Genomic DNA, 21,659 nt, shown 5'->3' on the forward strand with positions numbered 1-21,659 from the left:
GCAGTCTCTTTGTCTTTTCATGATCATTATGTCCACTAGTGGGCGCTGTATCCCTGTACATCCCACACACACAGCTTGAGCAGACAGTACACAGGGACTGGTGTGTTCCTGGTGTGTTCCTGCAGTTTAACAGCTGGGAGAAGTGTCCCAGCTCACATCTCAGTCAAAGCACTTTCTGTGGAGAGAAATCCACCTCAGGTTTCAGTATTTGTGAAGTATTTAACAGGTTTTAGCTTTGGACACTCCAGACTTTTCCATCTTCCTGTGGCAGCAGGAAGTGCTTCCTGTTTCATTTGGGAATGACTGATTCCAATCACACTTCCTGACTCCCATTCATTTATAAATTGAGACGAAGGAAAGGCGAGACAGAGAGAAAAGACTCTCATACCTGAAAGAAGGACAGCAAGCAGCAAACTGAGCGCAGGCCAATAAAAACATTGGTTCTGGCTGCTCAGTTGCAAGTAATTAAAATATGTGAGAAGCTGTCGGTTACTTTGGCCAACGTCAACTTTTCAGCACCAGCTGAAATGTTGACAGGTTGGGTTTCTTGTGTCGCTCCATATTTCAAACTGACACTGAGGTCTGTAACATTTAGGAACCACTAACATTTTATTTTGACTTATGTTTAGGTTGCGGATGGGGAGAAAATGAAATAAATATAACTCAGTTTGATGCACATAAAAACAAGATACACTGAATGTTTAAACAGTATGTTCTGATGGCGGCTCAGTGGTGTAGTTCAGTACATTTTCAAAGCGTTTCTTTCATGCTCCTTCAATAATAACCGCACATTAGTAATAATTACAGCATATTACAAATGTTATTAGGATATTGTTTTTTCACACTTCAAAAATATACAATTACGGCAAAATGGAGAAACTAAAATTGCTCATATTTGGACAAAACGGTGTAGAATGAATGGATGGATGGAAGGGTTCATCATTTCATGAAAGATTGCATTGGCTAATTGGGAAAAAAAAATCTTCATGTTGTTTAGAAAATCTTAGATATTGAGCAACTAAACTTCTACATCAATAAATGTGAGAAAGAGTAAGATCATTGTGGCTGTTTCTACCTTCTGTGAAACATTTTCATGTAAACCACTGATTTTCACCTCATATCAGTGACCAACCGGCAAATTTGCACAAAACACACATATATAGTTCTTCCTCCATGAAACATTTGCCAGTTGCTGAAACAAAAAAAGTACCAAAGCCATCTTGATCTTGCTGAAGTTTCATGCTTCAGACCATCAGGACAACAGGAGAATGGAACTGTAGACTCACCTGTGTTGGTTTGAAGACAAATTTATATCAAACATGGCCACAAGGGGGAAGAGCTGGACCAGGGTCTGGCAGGGAGGGGGAGGAAGTAAAGTGAGGCTAATGTCAGTGGAGTGTGGGAGAGAAAAACATTTTGATAAGGGGTTAATGAAAAAGTCAATGGAGTAGGAAAGTGTCAACAGACAGAGCGAGACAGCCTGAACACTCTGGGGATTGGACGCGGCTGCTGACTCTCAGGCCGACTGTGAATCCTCCACGGATCCTTCCTGAACGCACCGCTGACCAGGAAGGGTCACAGTGCTTCACTGAACTGAGCAAACTTTGCTTTCACGTGCATTTTAAGGTATCAGTTCACACACTACAAGGTCCTGCTGCAGCTCTTCGCACAGGTGACGCTGGGATTCATGTAAAAAAAAAAAAAATTCAAACATGTCCAAGTTTTATGATGATTCATGGTTTTAAAGGAAGGCCGTGATAACGTGGCAGCGTGCTCATCTTTATGTGGGACATGCAGCGTTTTCTTTTAATCATGAGGCTGGAAACAGGGAGTGCGGGTCACTCTGAGGGGAAGAAAACCTGCCAACAAGGGTCAGGAAAGGTCAGGAGTTAATGAGTTACACGGTGTGTGTGAAAACTTTAGCAAGAAAGCAGCAACTCAACATTTGAGAGGAGTGATAGGATTTCTGTACAACTTATTAACTCAAGAAGGACTTGGAGCCTTAAGCAGATCATACTGCGTGTAACATTCATGGAGGTGAGAAGTTGGGAGGTAACCGGTTGGGAGACTCCTGTTTCAGAGTTGTGACTGTTCACATGACCCAAAAAAGGCAAAAATTGCAGATAAATGATAATACAGTTAACAGAATACTGATGAAATGATGCTTGTCAAATCAATAGTATCAACAGAGATCACATAAAGTCACACTCGTGTCAGTGAACGAACTGTGATGCAATATTTTCAGAAAGAGTTAGTGCGAGAACAATCTTTGATGGACGCGTCCAAACTGCTGTCTTTAATGACGTTGTGACTTACAAAGCGCTACGTCAAATAATTCTTCACATGAAAAGCAGCCGAGCCAAAACCAAACAAAGCTGGGCAAATCAGCAGACCGGAAAAACAAACAGACAAATAAACCATATATTCAATTTTGTATCAAAGAACCACAGTCCATTTGAAGTTTATTCCAAAAGTGTCTTTTGAACTGCAGTGGGAATCCTAGTCCGCTTTTTCCCGCTGCCTTCATATGTTGTTGTTCATGTTTATGTTTGTCAGTCACCATGACAATGGTTGCAGTCACTGCAATTGCATGCTCTGTATGTAAAAAGGTTTTTTTTTCTCTTTTTATACACACCTATTTTACTGCCAACAGTGATGTTTAACAGCCAGAAAGTCATCTTCTGTGACACACACGTGTTCAGCCCTCCATCCTCCACTGGTGTTGATTCTGGGTCAAACAACTTATCTGAATGTTCGTGGAAAAACTCCTATCACCCTGGATTCATACGCACGCACACACACATGCACGCACGCCCCTCTTCATAAAAGCATCACAACCCAAAATTATGGTCAGCCGCTCGTGAAGTTAGTTTTGCTTTGGGAAAACCAAGCTGCCAGCTTCAATATCATAACGTTCCTGAATCATATGCTTCTAATTGGGAACTGTTTGATCACAGGTTCTGACAGCTGGAGCTCCACCACCAGACTCCAGTCGGCTTTTTTTTTCCCTTCTCATATCAAAAGAATGACCTCTTTTTTTTTTTTTTTTTTTGACCCAGCGTATATTAAGTAAACCACTTTACACTGAGGAGAGGCCGTCACCACCGGTCACACCCTGCATGCAGCCAGAAGCAAGAATCCACTGACAATATCAGTGATGTAGGTCTGGAGGATCTGTGAACATGAGGCACGCTGAGGAGCTCAGGATTATATTACTACTGTAGCTTAGTGAGAAGACGTTCAAGCACAAAAGTCGAGAATAAATACATTTGTGGCAAAGATGTCTACTCTTTATTCATTTGTAGTAATTCCAGCCTCATTTCCAGAAATTCACCAAAATTTCCTGGGTTTTTAAAACAAAAATGATGTAATTTCAAAAGCTAAAACAGTTTTTTTTTTTTTTTTATTTCCTGTGGGAACACATTGAATGTGATAATAATCTGGAACAGTGACAAATCAGACTGAAAGAGCTGAGGCATGCTGAAAATCATCTCATGTCACGTCTCACAACAAAACAAGATAATTGAAGACAGGTCAGTAACATCCCGCTAATAAAAATTAGCACCTGTATCTCATTACTTCTCTAAGAATATTAGTGCTTCAGCTGGGACTGAAAGCCTTCATGTGGGGAGTTTTCTTCTTTTTGTGAATGGATGGGGTTTCTCCAGCTACTCTGGGTTTCTCGCACTGTTGATGTAGGTGTAAAAATGTGACTGTGTTTGCAGCGTGATGGAACTAGATCTGGGTTTACAGTAGCTATGATCAGCTCAAGCATCCTGGAAGAAGTAGGACTTTGTGACATTTCTGATTAAGGAAGGTGCTGAAAGATTTCACTGTATCTCAAGCGAAAATTCCAAAATATTCCCCTCTAGGAATTGCAACAGTTGTTGGCTTCGGGTCCTAAAGGCTTTCAGACTGTTGTTACATCAGCGGCTGATGCAACACAACAGAGATCCTCCCCGCCGCAACTTTTTCAAGTGGGTTGCCTTCCCTGCATTATACATCTTTTAGGTAAAAGAGTATCTTAGGTATCTTAGCTGTTAAAACACTCAACTCAAAGCCATCTTTTGGCAATGGTGTGATTTCCCTGCTCACATGCTAAGTAGTTTTCATGCAGGACGGACTATAAGGTTGGAACTGAGTCAGACGGTTGGAAAGTGCTGTGTGTAGCCATTCAGCTGCAGATGGTAGTCACTAGTTGTGATAGTAAGTTTACAAAAGATCACACATTTATTAGTTTACTCCGATAATTAATTCAACGAAACCGCCGTCGAGTCTTTCTGCATATTTCTCCTCTCGAAACGACTGAACTCTACTCCTTACTTCCTGTCAGATCTATCCAACAGGTCGTTTTCCCACAAACTCCAGTATTATTTTAACAGGTGTTTAATAAAGTTTGACATTCTTCACTTGCCACTGCAGTAAAAGCAATTAGCCCCTGACACTTTGAAACCCCGATGTCTTTTCCACAAATCAGGGTTTTAATCTCTGCTGCAGCGCCCGCAGCATCTCAGCAGTGGACTGACTGTTTTTGGGGGTTTTACTAATCCAGCCCTTATAGTGAAGAATTCTGTAAATCACCCATATGCACAGTCCGCCTCCCTTTCATTCCCGCGTTTGTTGAAATTGGCTCGAAGCAGCGCTCCAGCGGGAATCAAGCAACCTCATTACAACCGAGCGAAAAAGCCATTACTCTGCACTGCCCACAGGGAACAACACCTTTTTCTTCATCAAGCAGCAAATAAGAGCTGTTACCCACAGTTTCCATTACTTTGTACGTGATGCAAAGAGAAAACACAACTCACTCAACTAATTTTCCACAGATTTTCCCCATAAAACACGTTCTTTTTCTCAATCAAAAAGATCCAAGCGTTTAAAAAAAAATAAAATACCTCCGAGACTTTGCTGTCATGAATACAGCCATTTCTTCCATACGGCATTTTTCCCTTCTAACACCCGCCCTCTGTAATTCTGTGCAGCCTCTTGCTGATTCCCAAGTAGTTCAACTGTTAGTTGGCTGTTTCACTCATGAATTCCTCCTTTCTCACCTTGCATTAACCCAAACACAGCCTCTTCCTCAGACGCAGCCAGATGTTTAGGCTGGAAGCTCTCCACAGAGGAGGCCTCAGTGGCCGCTGTGGTTGTTATTTATCTAAATTCTATTTTTCTCTTTAACAGCGTTTTTTTCCCTCTTTCCTTTCTGCTCTCTGGGGTGGTTTACTTTTTGCCCCCCTGAGTAGGAGGTGCATCAGGGTAAGCTTTGCCAGCATACCCACAATTCACCAGTGGCTGACGGTGCTGATGAAGTTGAAGCTGACAGCTGCATAAATCACCAGCTCATGGTGCTAATAGGTGGCAGTATAAAATCAAAAGCGGACCACCCAGGCTGCGGGGCAGGAGTAGGAGCATCAAGTCATATCTACCGTGCAAAGACTGTACAGCCATCCGAAACACTTAACCCCCCTTTAGCCGCCCGGCCTGCTCCAGTCCGAGGGGCTCTCTTAGCAACACAGGAAAGGCCCGTCTGGCATCCCCCGAGCAGTGATTCATATTTGGCACTTTCATAAAGGTTCCAAGCTGCTGGAGTGTTCTTCAGACTTATTGTCGAAACTTTCAGTTCTCAATCACCCTTTTGAAAAAAAAACCTATAAACATTTCAAGGCCAATCACAGGAGCCTGCACTCTCTCCTCTTTCAAAGAAAGATCTCCGCACATCGCCCGGTGCTTTTTCCTCACGGTGAGGAGAAAGGAGCTGCACAGTCATCGCTACCCGGTTTTTTCCTTTTTTTTTTTTCAGTGTGTCTGTGTGTGTTGTATATTTCCACATATGAATGGAGAAGTGCTGGAGCTCATTCAGAGAAGCCGCTGAGAGGTGTGAAGATGGCTGCTCGCAGGGCCCCTCTCTTTGTGAAGGGGGGAGATAAAAAACAAGCAGAGGGTGAGTCGGGGGTGGACCCTCGCTGAACAAAACACGGCATATTGCTCAAAAACAAGCCCTGGATCCCCGGGTCCAGCACAACAACACTTTACCTTGGGTGACGGGCCCCCGTGCCATCGGGCGGCTGAATGTCAGACCCCCCACAACTCCTGTTTTCCAGCACGTCTGTAGGTCTGTAGTGCCCTTTGAGGATCACGTGTTATGAGTGAGCTTTAAGTTTCCCAGCAGTGCAACAGTTCAAAAATAAATATACGTCTAGAAGTAGAATACAGTGTTTCTTGTTTTTTTTTTTTCTCAAAAGTCTCACATTGTGCACTCCAGTGTTTATTTAAAACAAGAACTAATGGAAAGAAATAATGATGTAATTCATCTTTAGCCTTGTGCAAACTGAGAACTTAAAAGCATTGTTTCTGATAGTTTTAAAACTCAGTAATAGCCAATGCAGTAATTTAAAACACTTATTTCTTTGTTTCACCTTTTTCACCTTCTTTTTTCAGTGTTTAATCTTTTAATATACCATTGCTACAAGCAAATCAGCAGCGATTTAAGCTATAATAAACCAGTTTTATGAGATAAAATTGCCCTAAGTGGTAAATTATTGATGCATTTGAATTTTTTTTAATCATTTTATGGAATGTTCAAGTTAGAAAGTTTCCGCTTTTCAGTTTACAGGATCCACAACTATAACAAACAAGAACCATGGCTGCCTCCTGCAGGGATGCTTTATGGCTGCTGTCAGAGTGCAGAAAAGAAAGAGCTCATCATCATCATCATCATCATCATCATCATCATTCTGTGCAATAACTTAGACTATGTGCAACCTAAAAATAAAACCCAAAACAGTAAAACCAACAACAAAGAAAATATATAACATAAGATAAAGATAACACTAGAAAGACAAATTGATAACATAACATAATCAATAATGCTCTTTTTCTCTCATTGTCAGTCTTGACTGTAGCCCTTCATAATTCTGTATTTCACAGCTTTTTTAAAGTTGACAGAGAACTAATACATTTAAATTCATCATGATTCATATGCCAGGCCTGTTTGACATTTTGGGGTGTTTATATACAATAAATTTCCATGATTCATGATTTCCACGCTCATTTAAGTGAGATCATTTTTCCTAAACGACAGCACCGCCTGCAATCGGTCCAGAGTGCTGCCACCAGAGGACTGACAAGGTCTCACCAATAGTCACACATCACACACAAGCTCTTTGTTGGCTCACTGATGCTTTCACAATCAACTTCAAAATGTTTTCGCTCTCTTACATATCCCAGGTTGTGTCCAGAGCAGGGAATATTTACCAGATCAATCTCAGCCAACCCTTGGCTGGGAGCTTTTTAGGCCTCAGTACTAAAGCTGCGGCACAGCCTGCTCATATCTGCATATGTTCTGCAGTATCTGCAGTATCTGCAGACATTTTTAAGAAACTCCTAAAGCACTGATCTTAAAGCCCCCTTCCATGAAAGCTCCCTTTCTCCTGATTAGCCATCCTCAAGAAAGCCAATCTTTAATTGGTGCTGTGCTTACAGACAATAACCATTATGTAAATTGACACCAGCCTCATTGTCTGGCCAGCTGCTGCAGTCCCTGATATCCATGATGCAGATGACCATATAAAGACATCAGATCTCGCAAACTGGGGCCAGACGTTCAGCACACAGCAGCCTGCCGCTGCTTTTCCCCGTTAGCAGAGTTCCTCAAACATGTGGTTAACCTCATTATTTGACACTCAAGCCACATTTAGTTTGAAAGCTCAACACTGTAATATTGCATAAGTGACAGAGAATATAGAAACGACTCATAAATCCCCTTTGAACACAGTGAGTGAAAAAAATGTATGTATGATATATATCATTTCAGCCGAAGCACACATTCTGTGGTATATGCTAATGTTTTGGTGTGCGTATGGGCAAGCACACATTTGTATAAAATTCTAGATTTGGTTTGTTTTGATTGTATTTGTCTTTTTCCATTCATCTTCTTGATTGGTTTTACCCACAGTAAAGCCTTGGGCCCCACAGCCTGTCCGAGTCGATACTGAGAGCTTTAATATATACAGTGAGGGCATGATATGATAAATGTTTGAACATGTGGAAGCTGGTCTGCTGATAGGAGTCACTGAGGATTGTATCTGACAGATGCACAAAATAACATGCAAAGTCCATGGAGCATGTTGGGCTTCATGCATGTGGAATATCGAGTGTGTGTGTGTCAGATCATGAAAATTACTGGAAGTTAATATGCAGTTAACAGCGTCTGGAAACAAAGACATTTCCTGAGCTGGCTCCACATGACTTTAGTTTGTGGTTTTAAACATATTTCTGTGTTTGATCTTTTCTGAATATCTTCTTTTGGTCTTGTTCCTCCCACAGCTTGAAATGATCATCTGTCACATTGGCTAGTTTTGTTTGTTTGTTTGTTTGGAGTGGGGGAACTAAATCAAAATTCTTATTTATTAACTGTTCACCAAAATGTCCAGCTTTAATGATTTCACATTTCATTTACTTTTTAGGAAGCTCAGTGCTCCATCCAATCATATCGTAGTACCAAACAATGTTCTTGCAGGCTACAAAGTGTATTTGTGATTCCTGGTTTACAGTCGCCTATCAACCCACTAACCCCTGCTACAGGGAAAACATGCAAACCCTACAAGGATTCTTTTTGGAGAACAAAAAAAAAAATGTTTCTTCCAAACAATTTGATATTTCTGTTCATTACAATCAGCTCTATTGTCAGCTCTCAAAGCCACAAAAATGAAGTATTACCATAAAATAATCCAATTATGAATGAATAATATGTGTAAAAAGCAGAAAAGGAAAGGAGCGGGCTGCAAAGGGCTCGGTGTGGCAGAGCTACAGAGGCTCAGTGTACTGTCTGCATTCAGTAATATTCCCGTTGACAGAATCGCACCTGTGGCCCTTCTCTAACAGACCCGGCTCTGTAACCGGAGCGCACACCTGCTTGTATTTACAGCCCTGCTGTTGGCATAATATCAATGTCCTGCATTGGACGGACTCAGTTTAGCTAACGGAATAAAACGCCGCTGTTCTTTTTTCACGACAACAAGGCGTTTCGGTCTAATGCGACCCGACGTGACGTCCCACCCTGAGGTGACATCAGGCCACGAAGTGTGACTTCATCCCGCTCGCTGCCAGGGAGTCACTGCCTGTTTTTAATGCCGTCATGGGAGAGGTGACTGCGTTCGCCAGCGCCAAACAAAGGGACCCATTGTCCCCCCCCCGTCCACATCTGTCCGAAATCATGTCCCCTAATTACCGAGGTTAGACTCTGAGACTGACAGCATAAATATTAAACTGTCAAACTCTGCTGGCAACACGCTCCAGTGTGAGTCACTCACTGCTCAGGCTGAAGGAAAACAGTCTTTTTCTCTCAGATGAGGGGAGGTGATCAGCGAGGAGGAAAAGAGATCACCTTCATTCTTCTTGTACCTGTTAGAGCACTTGTCTGCTACGTTTCCCTCCATTTTTATTTGTCTCAGTTAAACCAGCAAACGTTGAAGCTATTTTCCATGTTACTTCATTTTCCCCTGTTCAGGCCAGAGTACATACAGGTGCCCAGGCAAGTAACCTCATCACTGTATTAATAAATGATGGATCTTACATGGTTTTACAGTGAATATGTGACAAACATCCAGTTCTTCACATGTTAGAATAATGAGTTTCACTCCTTTTTTCTTCTCCCAGTGGGTATTAACAGTGTATGCTTTCCTTTTTATGTAAGCATGCTTTCTTTGTGAAAAATGGCATGAGCAAAGGAAGAATTCAGAACACCACGCTACTACAGTATTAAACATACACAGTAACTGCTTTTCCCTGACTGTGAAAAAAGAGAATTGTTCTTTAGTCTTGCACTTTCAAAAGAAATTGAACAAACTCAATTATTTTACTTGGTTGTTTTACTTGTTTTCACTATTTATCAACTTTTATCTGTATTTAACTGTTATCAGCTGCCAATAAAGCACTTTTAATTTTGTTGTGTGATACAATGAGAAATAATCCATCCATCCATCCAACAAAATATAACTATGTAAAACAGGCAACGTTAACAAGCTGTTTCATCCTGTTTTCATGTTGTTACTTTGTTACGTCATACATTGTTACAGTCACATTTACATACACACTAATTCATGCACTCATACTGATGAAGAGTTGCTCTCAGTGACTTGTTGGTGTCATAATGGCATCTAATGTTTTTTTTTTTTTAATAAAAACATGGTTCAGTTCAACCCTAGATATTCAAAATATATTTGTTTGCAAAAAAAAAAAAAAAAAAATCCCAAAGAGTTGCATTTTTGTTTAGCAAATCCAGTTTGTTATTTGAATGTTTATGCAACATTAACACGCTAGCTGCTGCTGGAAATCTCTTGTGCAAACAGACTACGACTCTCCTACCTCCAATACTGTGGCGAAGTGTAAATGTGTCAAGCTGGTTCTTCAATACAGATCATTGCATAACGTGCATGTAAGATGATAATTTAAGGGAGCTACAAAGAACATTAGTGCTGTAGCCACCTCTTGGATTACTGTGTGTTGAAAGGAAAGTGAGTTTGCAGACTGTCAGTAGCAGTGGGCTGTTTTCTTTGCTCCTGTTTAGGATAAAACACACCGTTAACCTCAATCATTTTCCAGACAAAGCCTGGGATTGCATCTGAGGAAATGTTCTGCCTGTAAATCTATCAGCAATGATCTTTTCAGATGTGGGTGATACCTCGAGTCTGAGGAATACTGCTGTATTGACGGGCATAAAACCTAAACAAACTCCGCTGACAAGACGAAGAGCTGTGCAAACAGAAGATTAGTGAGGAGATGAAAGAAAGAGGAAGCTGGTTCCCCGGCCACTGCCAGCAGTCTGAGGCTCCTGGCTACTGTTTTCACAGAGTTTCAAACCTGTATCTATTACAACCCAGAATCTGGAGTTAACAAAAAATAAACATGGTGCACCCTCCGAGCTTTATTAACATACCTCACAATATAACAATATAAAGAAGACGATCTGCTTGTATATGTTTTGTTTCATTTTTTAATTTATCTTTATTAACAAAAATATTTTTAATAAATTGATATTTTAAAATATCTAAATATATTTTATTATATTATAATAAAATATATTATTATATTTTTATTGAAATGTTCAGAATTGATTTATCTTTATTAAAAGTGAAACAACAAATTCTCATCAGAATTTATTTGAAAAAAATTTAATTATTTTAGACCCTGACATAGTTCCCTTCTTTTTTTTTAAATGTTATTACTTTGACAGTAATTGACACTATGGTGTTAGTATCATCATTTTCATCTTTTATTAGCATCAGTAGTATCACTAGTCATAATTTCCATCCCACACATTGTTTTGTGAGTTTGGGAGAGAAGGATTCTTCTCTTCACATGATTTGGAGCCACAAAGGGAAACTTAGTGGGATCTCCTGATAACTCCTCCTCTTTGGTGTGGCAACAAAAGGCTGCACCGTGTTGTTTGGTTAGTTTCAGTGTACCCCTCCACCAACCCCACCACACACACACACACACACACACACACACACACACACACACACACACACACACCGCCAAGCACAAATGAACGCTGTCAGCCACAGTCGGTTGCTAAACAACCAAGGTCGGCATCCTTGTGGATGAGCAACGCCACCCTGGGTCTTTAGGACCCCTGGCTGTGACGTGGGCTGGCCATGTCCTGCCTGCAGAGAAGTGTGACAGAGGGACCTGACAGCTCTGCTGCCTTGCCCAAGGACACGCTGTCACCGGGAGATAATAGGAGCGGAGTGAGCGGCCCCCAGCCATCACCAACACCGTGGCCCCCGCTGGACGAGTCGAAAGAACCCCTCAACAAAGGGGCGGCCAACAAAAGGCCCATGTTAAATTAGGCATTTAATTCATCACTTGGTCACAAGGGCAAAGTAATCAGAGGGAAATCATAGAAACATATTAAGGGGGCAAGAAGGGGCAGAGTGTCAGAGCAGCCCACAGAGAGGAGCTGAGGTGTTTTAAAAAAAAGTACTGAGGAGTACAAAAATCAAGAGCAAAACAAATAAAAAGCAGCATAGTATTGATCAAAAACTACAAAACCAAAAGACAGAAGAACTCATGTATATGATGTATGAAATGTAATTAAATCAGCAAAACAAAAGTATATGTGTGACTAATTCTTATATCAGTTTTTTTCCCTATGGGAACAATTTGTTGTGATTTGGTACATATGTATGTGATGAATCTAAAATTGTTCTACTTTGGAAAATATTAAATCTGATCCGAACACCAAACTGAAAAGAACAGTCACAGCAAGACAAATCTCAGTTCTGAAGTAATCATCCAGGAAACATGTAAAGGAAGCGAGTCTTATATCTACAATTATCTGCTCTCACACTTGGTCAATGAGTCTGTAGCGTGAAATCAGAGCAACAAACCGGCCACAGAGGTCACCATCACACAAAACTCAACCACAGTGGAATTAAAAAAAAAAAAAAAAAAAAAAAGCTTTCTGCACAGCTCAGCCCTCTACAACATTTAAAAAAAAAAAAAAGTAAAATCCTGAGTCAGAGGGACAGAAACTGCACTCTGCTGAGAGAATCACTCTGTACCTGCAGACCTGTTGAAACCTGTAATCTCCTGAAGTGTGTCACATTACACAGGGACACTCCTCTGGTCTGCTGCCGGGTCTTAAGAGCACAAGGCCCAGAGCCTGTGCACTGAAAGCATAATATATGACACAGGTTTTAAAAAACCGGCTTCGGTAAAGTCACCTGGCAAGCAGCCGTTTCCTCAAATCACAGTCTTACACTGCTTGCTTTGAAAACTCAGAATTTGCAGTTGTTGTTATTTTATGGTTTAATTACAAGTGTAAAAACTCCGGGGTATTGAAAAGGGGGGGTTAAAGGAGAGCCGCTCTCTCAGCGCTGGTTGAGCGCAGGATAATTATATGGAGGGGAAACCTCGTCAGAGTCAGAGGAATTCACTCCGATTTATTTAAGAGTGAAAGGATTCCTTGTAAGCCTTAAATAAATTTTAATTGCAGTAAGCCGTCGAACACAAGGGAGCCCCCTCCTCCTCCCACTGAGCCCTGGTGAGTTGAGAACTTTGATTAGATCACAAAAAACGAGAAGTGAAGGGAGTATTAAGGAGCCACAGGGGTCCCTATACTCACACAAAACACCCGTCCATCCGTCTTCTATACGGGCTGATCCAAGCTGGGGTCGCGAGGGGCTGGAGGCCATCCCGGATGAGATGGTTGCAAAGTGCAGGGTGCAGCCCAGACAGGTCAGCAGTCCGTCGCAGAGGCACACACTCATCACACACACACACTCATGGGCTATTTAGAGTCCCTAAATAGAAGAATCTGCTCTGTAGAAACTGGCTTCCTAAAGAATCAGCATGAAGATTTATCAATTAAAAAAAAAAACTACAGCTGACGTAATATTTAAACTTTTTATGGTTGTAAAAGAAGTGCAGAGTCAGGCGTCATGAATGTAAGCTACCACACTAAAATGGAGGAGCAAATGAATAAGAAGACAAGACCTAATTGCCACATTTTGGAATGCATGTTTCCGATATCCTTTGGCGAAACAGCCTCCTGCCCTCATGGCTCACTTGTCAAGTCATGTCGTGGTATTTATAGATTTGATGTTCCTAGCCTTGTTCTCCTCCTCACTCAAACCTTCAGGCATCTGAAGGTTGAATATGTCTTTGAGTTGATCATTTGCAGTATCGTCTGCAGCCACTTCCATTTTTAAATCACACGGTGTAAATAATAATGAATAAAAATCAAGATTTCTGATGTTTCTGCAAAAATTTGAGTTTTACATTTTACTCTCCACAAAACCTCGGTTTTTGGAGGAATCTGCTTGACTGTATTGAATCTGATATGAAGTGAAACAGTAATCAACAAAATGTGCTTATAACAGTTCAAATGCATTATTTCCAAGAATGATAGCAAAATTGGATGAGACACATAGTGTTGTTGAATGTTATAAAATCATCACTTAAAATGTTAAAGGTGGCAAATGACATTGAGGGGTTCAGGAAAAATGTGAGTATTCGCCCTGGAGAAACCGGCGAGTAAAAGTTTTAAATGAGCACTATGCAGGTGTCAGCAAAGACAAATCTGTCCACAGCGTTCACTACTTTCTCCAAAGTACAGGAGGAAAGTGTCTGGGCGGACAGGGAGGAAGATAGAGATGGATGGATGCAGAGAGCCGGGGAGGATCGGGCTGGAGTGGAATGAATACCTACACTACTCACAGTGTTTGCTTTCTCTTTGTGCTATATTTTATTTTCATAGAGCGGTCACTTCCAGGGATCTCCAAGTAGTTAAGCTTGATAACAAAATAATCTTTTTTTTTGTGATTGTTTTACTGCCACTTACCCTTAAGAAAACTGTGCAAGACACATTCCTTCCCACACCTCTTATATCAAGATGTAAACAGTCTGAGCTCACTTAACAAATGAAAGAAAGAATGAGAGTGTGAAACTGCGTGTCTCACAGATACTCTGTTTTTCAAGCTGGTTCAACCAGAGTTTTTAGACCCCTGCACAAGTTGGAGCCTGCTGTTTGGTGCTCGGGCCCCCGAGGAGGGGAAAGGGCCAATAATTGAGCTGGAAGGAATGGAGGGCGGGTGTGACATTCCCGCAATGAATCCAAAACAAAACTCAGGCTTAATACGACTCAGGTTCCCTCGGCCTCCATGTTGTGGACGTTGGGGGACTGTGTCCTACTGAGATTTGTGAATTTTTAATGCTTTCCTTAAAAAAAATGTCTGCTTTATAGACACAAATTTAACTATCACACGTTTTTGTCCTGTAGGAGGAAAACATGCAAGCATAGGGAGAACATGCAAACTTCCCATAGAAAGGCCCCCAAACATGGACCTGAACCGACAACAATCTTTGCCCGTGAGCAAGAACGTTCACCTTGACACCACCCTGCAATCCTCACCTTAAATCTTTCCAGGCTGATGAAAACATCCAAAATGCCTTAACACCCACTGTAATGTTCTCAGTTTGATTTTTCAAGAGTTTGTATTTTGAATCCGTGTCGCTGTTTTTGCAAGCGTCTGCTTCGTTCTGCTGTTGTTTAAGTCAATATAATGAAGTCATTTACAAAATTGTCTCTTAAAGCTGGTTTGGACTTAATTGCATGAGCCATGAGCTAAAAGCTAAAAGCCAAGGTAGCAATTATTCATACTGTGCAAAGCTGCTCAGATTTAGGCTGAGATCATTCAGTGTGTTCTCCATCACTGAAGAGCTGATTTAGCAGCTTTGTTACATACATTCCAGAACATCCCTGCTTTTATTCTGGGACTAGAGACTTTCCTGTGTGACATTTACATACCCACCCTTTGTGTGGATTTTTCTTCCTGTGTGTGACACTCTGCCTCTCAGATGGACTGCCGACTTGTCCAGGTGTAACATTCTTTCAATCTACTTTCCGAGAACAACAGGAACGCTCTATAATGCCTCCCTGGGTAACAGAGAAGACGTGGGTTAGAAGTGTGACCGTCTCTGGGTCACAATCAGACGATCTCGGCGGTGATGGTCCTTGAGGCCGAGGTGCTGGTGATTGATCTGAGCCTGTCAAAGGTCTTGAGGCCATTCCTTCTGGTCTCCAGCAGCTCTGATGTCTCAGCAGTTTCTCTCAACAAACCCATCCTTCTGCGGCAGCTGCTGCATCCTGCAGGGTCACAACCTGCGCTGGGCAGGAAAGACCCTGCAGGCTCCTAATCGCTCAGCGGCAAAGACCCTCAGCATGTGACTGAACGCTATCTCCCTCTCCAATCTCTTCCCCCACTTCTCCTTGATGTCTTTCATGTGGGTTTAAATGCTGGTGTGTGTTGCATGGCACACACATCTCTGCATGTACTTGAAAAAAAAAACACCTCCTGTTTGGAAATATCAGTCTGTGTCAGGGGAATCATTTCTTCACGCAGTTAAGTTGGGCTGAAGTTTGTGTCGGGCCGTGCAGCCTTTGGGATAATAGAGGAAAAGAGGAAACTGTCGAAGGAAGAACAAACCACAGGCGTCTCCGTGAAAAGCCTTAACCTGCCTCTTGATCCCCTTCACAAAGGAGAGCTTTGATGAGTTGATGCGGCGGCTTGTAATGAATATCACCGACAACATCTTCACACCTCCTCCTACGCACGGCTGAAATGACACAAAGGCTGCGTCAACAGACGCTTTCCAAGAATAAAGACGATTGTGAAAAAGGTGTGCAGGTCCTTAGATATACATGCTAGGCTGCATCCAGGAGCTGCCTCCTAGATATACACATAAAAAATGGCTATAAAAGAGTCTATGAAAGTATGGGTTGGGCCTCCATTGGGGGGGTGCCAGAGAGCTTCAGGGGGGCTTCCAGGCCGGTGCACATGTGATCTGGATGTCTTCACCGAACAGAAACTTCAAATGAGAGGCATCTTAATAAGAAAAACAAGCTGTGCTTTTCGCTGCAGACAGCAGCTGCTAGCAATAGCTCATAATGTAAAAAACGTCAGGAAGTCATGCATTCAAACAAAAATTACTACTTGGCATGAGTCGAAACACGTGCAGTGTGAGAGTTGAAGGGGTCTTGTTGGGGGTTGGGATTGGGCCTGATCTGTCTGCACTGTAAAAAACATAAAATGCAAACCAGGACTTCTGAATTCGGTGTGGGTTCTGAACACCTTGTTGCCAGTAGTTTCAGTACTTGTGCTGAAATCCTGCCTCGTCCGCTGCTCACACGAGTCTCTCTAATGGCTGTGTTATTCTTCTCTCATTCAGGAGGCCTGCGAACACTGTTACTCATTATCCCGGGCAGCTGTTTCTACAGGGATAACCCCACATCTCCCTGACCTGTCAGAGAGGGCGGATTCCTGACTTGAGCTCTTCATTGCCGGGTCACTCTCCGCTGACACTCGTTACGGCTCTTACAGGCCCGTGAAAAGCACAGTAGATACATTTCACCATTTATGAGACTTCTGGTGGCTTTTGTTCCTCAGGTTTATGGAACTAATTCAGCTGTCTAAAAGTTTGATTTTGATGGTTTGAAGAAAAACATCTTTTTTTCGGAACCTTAATAGTAATGCTATGCTAATAAATATGAGTATTGATAGGCCTGAGAACAAAAAAAATGCTACCTGCATGCTACAAGACTATTGAAAATGTGTTTAGCTTTTGTTTTGCTGAAATGTAAACCATCACATAGATTAGTTTAACCTTTTGTTTAGAAGACACTTTGTGCTTGTTGGGATGGATCAAGAGGAAACATCAGCATGAGACAAACTATGTGAGAAACTGGCATTTCCTCGATTCAAAACAGAACGTTTGTGGGATTTTATAGGGACCTACCCTGCAGTAAGCCTCAACCAGGATTTCTTTTGTGGTGTTACCTCATTACCTTTGTGCTACGACACAAAACAATTTAGTTTTTTTTGAAAGGTCTGCAGGTAACAAACTCCTCAGGTGCCACTCACATCAGGGAGCTTTTAGGAAACCCGCTTTCCCAGAGGCAGTCAAACTGTGCTTTCACAGTTTGACTGCCTCCATGTTTCCCCAGTGGAAATGAACAGATACTCCTAAACTCATCACATGTTCTCAACTCATCATATCAACTCCATTTTATGTTTGAATTCCATTTTTATTTGATAGTTGCTCATGTAAGAAGGTCAAGGGTGACAACGCTAGACTATTTAGCTGCCTCCCAGAATGGCCTTTCAGAACAGGTATCTTGACTGGACTACAAGCTTCAGGTCAATCCAGACTGTTGCTGCACAACTTCTGATTACATGGTATGCAACTCTAAATTCAAATCCCGCATGTGACTTTCAGTGCACACTATCATTTTCTGTCTTTCCATTTTCCATCGCAGTCAGGTTCACGATGAGACACCGAGCGACGCAGTAAGTCTCATGAATCCCAGTCCTCTTCTCATGTCTCGTCTTCGTGGAATCAGAAGGACCTTAAGGCGCAATCTTCTTTTAACAAAAGCAACTTGTTCCGTGAGAGGCACAATTAAAGAGTAGGAGGCAGGAAGATTACACACAGGCTTTACAGGCACCTCCAAATGACTCAAGAGCAGACTATTCGCCAGCTGGTAAAATTATCCACCATTGTCACGAACATTCAAAGTTGATCTTCCCTCTGCAATGCAGCCTCCTCTCTGGCGTTCTCCAAGGCCAGGCCACCTTTATGAGGGGTAAAGTCAACGGGAGACTGAAAATAGTTCTGACATTTCAGTGAAGTATACATTGTTAAAAAAATGGAGCAGGTATGGCTGCTGCCAGATAAAGGAACAGTCTTCCACATTCAGGACCATCAAGCGGAGTGGATTAATGCTAAGGAATTAAGGGTAATAACTTTAACACGTGACATACTACTTCACATCACTTATGAAACTTCAAAGGGGGAAATATGGTATTTATTCATGGGCCCATAATTCAATTCTCCTCCAAAGCAGGTCAGATTTCATTGGACAGGGCAGAAAGAATAGAAACCAGATGATGCTCGGTCTGGGCCCCAGCTCTAGCAGAGCTTTCACTTTAGGCCTGCAGCTTGCTGGGTCGAATCCTGATAGGGGAGAAGCCCTGTCCTCTTTGGAGGAAAAAAAAAACCCAACCTTTTGACCGGCCGTTCCCAACCACATCCTCATATCTCAGTCACATGAGCTCCATTACTCCACCAGCTCCAACCATGTGTTCATTTCAGGTGATTTTTTAGAAAGGGTTTCACATACCGTTAAACTAAAGAGAATCCTCAAACAATATTGTTTCAAACAGCTGTCACCTTTGCCAACTTTGATCCTACAGTGTTTCGGAACTGCCATCCTTAGTGTATCTACTAATTTCACCAAATATCTAAGCTTTTGAGCAAACTGCTTACGTTTGGTGATCATTTTATGCAGCTGTTGTAAAATAGATTCCCATGATGTACGGAAAGATGTGGATGAAGTCAGAATGTTTCCAACCACCCCGAGCAATTTTTTTTTTTTGTCTTCTAAGACAAAAACAAAGCAAAACAAAACAGAAAGATATAAAAATCAAATTTTTTCTCTGGTTTTAATAACTGAAAAGTAGTCTGCATGAAGAGCAGCAGTAGCAGCAACTGCATCCCGGCGTCATCTTCTACACTTGCTTTCCTCACATGAGCTGGAACCAATGCCGTCTGACAGGAGGTCAATGAGAGGTCACCAGGTTATCAGAGGGCTCACACAAACACACTCTCCATCCCTCATAGAGTCACACATTATCTATCACTATTACCCATGACTTTTGACTGTGGGAGGAAACCATAAAAAATCAGTGTATGCTCAGGAAGGACATGCAAACATTAACCTAACCAGTACTAACCTTCAGTCAGAGGTTTTACGTTTTTAGACTTGATGGCCATGCCACCCAGTTGGCAGATACACAAGACAGACTAGCTGTGAAGTTAATATGATTCAAAAAGGAGTGGAAATAAAAAAAAAAAGCTGTGAAAGAAGTTCACTTATCCACTAAACCTTCTTATTCTGAACTTTGGCAGCAACATGAAAAATGTTCTAGTAAAATAAATCTTACTTTGTAGAAGCTGAAACTTAATTAATCTGTTTTCTTTCAGATTAAAGAGCATCTTTCTCTACTTGGTGTAACTTAAATGGTCCTTGAGTTTGACCCACAGAGGGTTCACAGCAATAACGCAGCTGCTGTTGCAGTTATAAAAATAGGTCTCACTGAAGGAGTTACAACTAAAATTTACTTTCATTTCGTTTCGTTTCATTTAAGCAACAAGTGAAGTAGCCTCACAAAATTTTCAAAATGCAACTTCTCTTCGTTTGTAAATTTACACATACATCAAACACATACATCTTAACTTCTGGAGAATACCCCTATGAGTCCTTCATAGCCGACAACTACCTTCAGATTAGCAGCTCACGCTCGGGCTCAAATCTATTTTACTTGCACAGCACAAGAAACATTGCCTGCTTTTTAAATGTGTTTTTTGGCCCTTCTAGTCCATAATCATCAGTTCAGATGTTCTCATGTGTTTTCCAGCTATCCAGCACAGTTACTACATATTTTAGTGAATACACACAGTCTGTTCGGTTTGACATTAAAGACGTCACAGGAAGAGGAGGGCAGCAGACCCGTGTGAGCCATTCGCCCCGTCTCACTCTGCAAACGCCAAAGGGATATCCACAAAGCAAACACTGGTTAGCCTCACTGTTTAGTGTGGAGAGCCACCACAGTCAACAGCTTCACTTACAGAAAATAGCTCAGCCTGGCCCAGATAGCTCACTGTGAGTGTGTGTATGAGAGAGTAAGAGAGAGGGTGTAATCCATATGATTCTGCATTGCCCCAGATAGCTGAGGCAATGAATAATTTGCTGGCAACCATCCAATCTGGATGTGGTTTGACTCCTTGCTGTAGATTTTTCTCCCAAAGGAGGGGAATGGTGGTTTGACTATCAATTACAGTGGCTGAAGCCCTGCAATCTGAGATCCTCTGTGATTCAACCATGGTATGCCTGCATGCTCCACTGCTGTCCACGTTCTTTTGCGATAATCACCATGAAGATAAAATATTAAAGAAGAAAAAAAGAAAACAGGGGAAAAAAATCTGCTGTCATTTCAAAGCTTGCTCTCAGTTTTTCATATTACTGATGGCATCTGGAAGCAGCTGCAAAAATTTTTGTTCTGACGATATCAACAATGAAGCACGGCCAATTTTTTTTTTTTTTTTTTTTTTTTTTTTACTGTAGAAGTTACATTTGGCCTGCAACTGTTCAACTCCAGCTGTTTTTAATGTACTTTGCATTTTCTGAGTGCACTGATGGTCAGACTGTTCCCACAGATAAGTTAGATGACGTGTTGCTGTGTGAACATATTTAGCAGTAGTTTGAATCCAGTTTGATTGCAGAGAATGAAACAGCTGCATCTGGTGTCACGTTTGTCCTTCAGAGTCAAGAACAAAAAGTCCAAGTAAAGAGGAACTGTGGGAGCGATGGTCAAATAGAAGAAAAAGGCCAGTTTTCCTGTAATGCTTGCCTGAGGAGGCCAATTTGCAAAAATCAGCTGCAAGACATTCAACCTGCAACCTTCTGATTGAGAGACAATCCGCTCTCCCAACTATACTGAATATAATCAGTTGAAAAGTGTAAAACTCTAATTGTGATGAAATTCTCACAAGATAAATTAAAGACATTAAACATCAAAAATCTCTCTCTGGGTTATCTTATGAAAAGCACGGTCTAGTGTCCTGTAAAAGATGCATTTTTACAACACTGATGTGTTTTGTAATATTCAGTAACTTACAAATGTATAAATAACCTAAAAATAGTGTAATGACCACATTTTCTCTGTGGTCCCATGAAGAGTAAACCTAAATCTTCACCTTTCAAAGGTGGAAGTTTGAACAGGGAGAACATGCAAACCCCACACCAACAGGTGCTAACCTGGAATTAAATCGTGTCTTTCACTGTGAGGTGTGAGTGATGACCACTATACAATCATGTAAATTATAACACAGTGATCTCACAGCACTTCACATCAAATAAAATGCATGAAGAACCCAACAAACACAAACAAGTATCGGCAAAGATGCAGCAAGTTAAAACTACATTTCCCTGAATTGATGTGACATGCTTTAATTTTTTTCATTTTTGCTCTTTCCAAAGTGAAAGCAGTTTTTAAAACTGTTGACACACCTTCTAAAGTGACTATTGAATGCCACCT

The sequence above is a fragment of the Salarias fasciatus genome, chromosome 12 (genome assembly GCF_902148845.1).
Source record: "Salarias fasciatus chromosome 12, fSalaFa1.1, whole genome shotgun sequence".
Classification (NCBI taxonomy): Eukaryota; Metazoa; Chordata; class Actinopteri; order Blenniiformes; family Blenniidae; genus Salarias; species Salarias fasciatus.